The sequence below is a fragment of the Chiloscyllium punctatum genome, chromosome 21 (assembly GCF_047496795.1).
Source record: "Chiloscyllium punctatum isolate Juve2018m chromosome 21, sChiPun1.3, whole genome shotgun sequence".
Taxonomy (NCBI): domain Eukaryota; kingdom Metazoa; phylum Chordata; class Chondrichthyes; order Orectolobiformes; family Hemiscylliidae; genus Chiloscyllium; species Chiloscyllium punctatum.
In genome coordinates, this window is record NC_092759.1 from 92,169,139 (window position 1) to 92,175,214 (window position 6,076).

A 6,076-nucleotide genomic window follows, 5' to 3' on the forward strand; every position below is an offset into this window, starting at 1 on the left:
AGGGCACCATCTCTGAGATGCTTCCAATATAACAATATCCTTTCTTCATTGAAGAGACCAAATCTGTACACACTACTCCAGATGTGATCTCACTAAGATCCTGTATAGCAGCAGCAATGCTTCAGCAGCCCGCTGTAAGGTTCCCACCCAGGTTAGAGCAGTCTCAGCTCTCTGGGGCAAATACAGAGCATTGTTGAAGGATCATTGTCCTTCTCTACTCCACTAGTATAACGGGAGATCTAGAGAAAATGTCACAATGATGCTTAAGAAGATCATAAATGATGTGGCAAGATGATCTCTACCACTAATCTCCCCAAGGTCCACGTCACTCAGATTCGACAGAATCTTGTAAGGTGGAGCGGAAAAACAGCAAGCAGAAGGAAACATTGATGGGAGTTATATATCAAAGTGAAAGCTGCAATACAAATGTTGGGCAGGTTATAAAACAGGAAAATGAGATATACACATTTTTGTCTACTGCTGTAATAATGCATTGTTTACTTTATATCTAAACTGTGTTAACCCAACTGAATGCTAATGTTGGGAAAAATGGATTTCATGAGTATGTGTTAGATATCTGGCATGAATATTTTGTCGAGCACTGAGCTAGAGATCAGGTTATTTAGAAATTGATGTTGGATGATCAGAAAAGCTAATTGAAAACTTTGCTGTAAAGGACCTTTTGGGAACAGTGACCACAATGCATTGTTTTTCTTTTATGCTGTTTGAGTACACGGTAGTTTTTGTTTTATTTGAAGTAACTGTTATAAATCTGAATCATGCAAGCCCTGAAGGTGTGAGGAGAAAGTGGGCACTCCAGCTGCTGGAGATCAGTGGCGCTGGAAAAGCACAGTCAGGCAGCGTACTAGGAGCAGGAGCATTGATGTTTCGGGCACAACCCTTTATCAGGAATGAGGCTTCTGGGTCAAGGGAGCTGAGAGATAAATGAGAAGGGGGTGTGGCAAGAGGCAGGTAGCTAGGAATGCGATATGTAGATGAAGGTGGTGTTGAAAGTGATAGGTGATGAAGGGAGACTCATCTACGGCATCCTTTAAACTCGGTGTGGTCTTCTCTACATTGGCGAGACATACGTGGATCATTTCAGAGAACATCGCTGGAACAGCCTCATTGACCAACTCCACCACCTTGTGGCTAAACACTTTAACTCCCCTTTCTACTCTGGCAAGGACATGAGAGTCCTGGGCCTCCTCTCTCGCCAAACCCTAACCACCCGAAGCATTAAAGAAAGGTTCCTCTTCTACCTTGAGACCCTCCAACCACAGGGGATTAATGTAGATTTCACCAGTTTCCCCATTTCCCCTAACTCCACCTTATCCCAGTCCAATATTCCAACGCAGCACACTCCCGCTTTTGAACGTTCCAATGTGTTCATCTTCCTTCCCATCAATCTGGTCCACCCTCCTCTCCGACTTAACCCTTTCAGCCTCACCTTTAACTACCTATTAGGTCAAAGGAAGCAGCTTAGAAAAATGCCAAGTGTTATAGTAAGCCAGTGGATTCGGAGAAATGTAGGACCCAGCAACGGATGACCAAGAAACTGAGAAGGAAATCAAAAAGAGAAACAGCATGCAAACAAAAGAAAACCATAAAGACTGCGAAAGAAAACCGTAAAGACTGCTAAAGAAACATAAAGACTGCTTAAAAAAAAGTACATCAGTGTATGAAACAAAAGTGAAAACACAGTCAAATGTGGAACAGTAGGTGTGCGGACAGGGTAATTTATTGTAGAGAACAGAGAAATCACAGGAGAAAGAAACAGTTTCTTTGGGTCTATCTTCAAGGCAGAATATCCAGAAATTCTCCCAGAAATACCAAGTGACATTGGGACTTGTGTAAGTAAAGTCTAAGATCATTCTTATCAGTGTTGAGGTCATCTTTGAAAAGAAAGCTGGATTGAGTATTTATAAATCTGACAGATCAGATGTACTTCATACAAGAATTTCAGAGGAAGCAGCAAAAGGTATATTGATTGCATCGCAGATTATCACGTTATTTTCCAATACATTCCGGAAAGATGTTTAGCCAAACTGGATATGGCAAAAGTTATAAATATTATCCAACAGTTTAAGAAAGGATGAGGATGGAGAGTGGTGAACTACCGATCAGTTAACTTGTGATCCGTTGTCGGGTGTCTCTTGGGCTGAATTACAAAGAACGTGTTACTGGATATATAGAAGGTAATGGGAAAACTGGGGAGGATGATAATGCATCGATGAAACGGAAACCACAAGTGACAAACATTTTTTGGAATGGTTTGAAGATGATTCTTGTGGACGTAGGCAACAAGGAGCTGATGGATAACGTATCGTTAGATATTCAGGAGGATCTTTCTTTAAGAACTCTTCCACTAACATCATAAGAAAAGTTAAAATGAAAGGAATTGGGAAGAATGCATGCAAATAGGAAACTAAAAATTAGGTTTACATTCATGTGAATGTAATTGGAATATAGAAGATGTCGTGCACCAGCTGCATATAGTGTTGCTGAGACTAAACTTAGAGTATTGCGTACCGTTTGGAGTCCCAATCTAAGATAGAATATACTGATTACAGAGGAACTGCAAAAGCTATTTTCCAGACTAATCCATAACATGGCAAGATTGTCTGATGGGGAAACGCAGCCTGTGATCTCGAATTTCAAAAGCTGAGAGGTGATTGGAGTGAAACTTAGAAACTTCGGAACATAGAGGGGACTGAATAACAGAGGGACATTGAGAAGTGCAAGCAGGCGAGATTAGGGAGAATCCCACGATATTCTACACGGACAAGTAGAACAGAATAATCAGCAAACAGTTAGTGTCCATTAGAAACCAAAGGGGGGCAATCAGTGCGTCAACCCGGAGAACATTGATAGATTGTTACATGTAAACATCACAGCTGTTTTACATGGGAGAAGGAGGATGCAGGTACAGAACTCGAGAAGATGGACTGGAAAGCTCTTGAAGAGATTGATGTAAAATACGAGCAGGAGTTTGAGGCTGTGTCTGGTATAAAATTCGACCAATCCGCAGGTTTGGATACTGTTGGAGTCAAGGGAGGAAACTTTAATTGGAATCTGACCACAGGGGAGGTGGCAGAGGACTTGAGAACAGCTAATAAGATTCCACTTCACAGTAAGGGTGGTAGAGATTTGCCAAGGAAACTATGGACGAGTGAGTATTAGATCACTGTTCAGGAAACTACTGGAGAAAATAGAGAAGGAGAAAATTGTTCTCCAATCAGAGTCACAAGGTTTGATCAGGGATAATCATCATGACTTTATCAGAGTGAAGTCGCATCTCATGAATTTGATTGAATTAGTTTGAGGAGGTCGCTTATTTAGTTTTGCAACAAGGCCTTTGACAAAGTTCCAAAGGTGAAACTGAAAAAATAAAGTTAAATCTCAGAGTATCGAGGATTACTTGAAAAGTTACAACGAAAATTGTCTTAGTGTCAGGAGGCAGAGGGTGGTGGGAGAAGGCTGTTTGTGTGACTGGAGGCCAGTGTCCCCTGGTGTACCACAGGGATCAGTGCTGTGTCCCTTATTGTTTGTAGCATTCATAAATGGTATAGATGTGAATCTGGAGGGGGAGTGGGTAGAGGGGTGGGAATTGTGATAAGTAAGTTTCTGTTTGACACAAAGATTGGCCGGGTGGTTGGCAGTGAGGAGGAAGTTCTGATTTTACAGGAAAATACAAGTGGAATGATCAGATGGGCAGATCAATGGCAGATGGAATGTGATTCTGATAAATATGAGGTGATGTACATTGGAAGGAGAAACCAGACATGGGGTGTACACAATGATTGGCAGCACACTAGGGAGCTCAGAGGGTGTTTCTCCACACATCCCTGAATGTGACTGAACAGGGTAATGGACCAGTTAAGAATTGAACTTGGGTGGAGCGTTTATTAATCAGGGAGTAGATTATAAGTGCTATACAGGGATTGGTTTAGTCCATGATGGAGTACGGTATGTCGTTCTGGGAGCCTCATTTCAGGAAGGATGTGATTGTACTGGAGGGGGTTGAAGAGGAGATTCACCAGGATGTTCCCTGGGATGGAGCATATCGGCTATGGAGAGAGTCTGGATAAGCTCGGGTTGTTTTCTTTGGACAGAGAGGCTGAGGGGGATGTGATTCAGAAGGATAAGGTAACGAGGGGCATCGACACGGTGGATAGACAGCAACTGTTCCTTTTAGACAGAGGGTCAAGAACAAGGGACAACACTTTTAAAGTGAAGGGTTTGAGGTTCAGAGAGGATTTAACGATTACTTTTTTTCACCCAGAGGGTGTTGAGGTCTGGAATGTACTTCCTGAGAGGGGAATTATCACGGCTAACCTCTCAACCATTAAAAGTACTTGGATGAGCACTTGGAAGTTTCATAACATTCCAGGCTATGTGCCTGGTGTTGGAAAGTGGGACTAATATAGATCGTGCTGTATTTCTGTTGGTACAGAGACTATGCTCCTGTGCGTATCTGATGTGGAGCTGAGCAGCTTAAGACAGGAATTGATGGGTTTCTGACGATAATGTTCACAAGGTTATTAGAGTGTTATAGCTTGTCAAATTATGTCAATGTGAGAAGTATGAAAAAACAGTACAGGTTTTTTCCAGTTTGAAACCAGAGAATGGAGAATGGGAAACAGGGAAATGGCAAAACTATGAATCCACAATTTCAGTTCTGTCTTTACAGAACTTTCTGACAATACCAGGAAAACCAAGTCTGGTGTGGAAAACGAAATAGTACATGGAACACAGAACATAGTAAATAAATGGTTTGGGAGAAATCATTGGGACTGAAAGTAATGGTCATAGACAACACTAACATAGATTTATGAAATGGGAATTATGTTTGAGAAACAGACTAGGAGACAAATGAAAGAGAAACAACGGATGTAAAACACGTGGATTTTCAGAAAAATGTTGATAAAGCTCCCAGCCTAATTTGCAGAATCAAATCTTAGTGGATTGGGGCAAATATATGGCCATGTTTCTAGAATGGGACGACTGGCAGGAAACAGTGAATAGAAATAAACAGACACGTGAAGCAACAGACTGACATTGTATTGAATGTCTGATTCTGTGAGTATGACTATATCCCTGACACCCCATCACCTTCCCCGGATATCTCCTGTCTCACCAGCAGGACAGACAAAGCAGAAGTGGTGGCACGGTGGGATACAGTTGGAAGGGAATTGCTCCGGGAGTTGCTCAACAGTGACTCTGTATCCCATGAAGTCTCATGGCGTTAGGTTACACATAGGAAAGGAAACCTCCTGCTGATTACCATGTACCAGCCTCTCCCAACTGATGAGTCAGTACTCCTCCAAGCTGACCAACACTTGGATGAAGCACTGAGGGTGACAAAGGCTCAAAATGTACTCTGGTGGGGGATGTCAATGTCCACAAAAAGAGTAGCTCAGCTGCAGCATTACTGATTGAGCTGGCCGTATCCTAAAGGATATAACTGATAGACTGGGTCTACGGCAGGTGGTGAAATAACCCACAAGAGGGAAAAGCGATATTTGACCACAGCCTTACTAATCTGTCAGTTGCAGAAGTATCTGTCCATGACATTATCGGTAAGAATGACCACTGCATACTGATTGTGGAGATAAAGTCACACTTGCACATTGAGAATAACCTCCACCATTTTGGGTGGCACCATCACCATGCTAACTGGGACAGACTTCGAATAGATCTATCTGGGTTTCCATAACGTGTTGCGGCTCATCAATAGTAGCAGAATTGTACTCCAGCACATTTTCATGGCCTGGCATATCCTCCTCACAACAATTACCATCAAACCAGAGGATCAAGCTTGGTTCAATGGAGTGTGCAGGATGGCAGAGGCAGCACCAGGCATACTTGACAATAAGGTGTCAGCCTGATGAAGTCTCCAAAAAGGACTACTTGTGCGCCAGACAGCATAAGCAGTAAGTGATAGACAGAGCTAAGTGTTCTCACAAGCAACGGATCAGAACTAAGCTCTGCAGTCCTTGTACTTCTAGTTGAGAATAGTTATGGACAATTAAACAAGTCATTGGAGGAGGAGATTCCACGAGTATCCCCATCC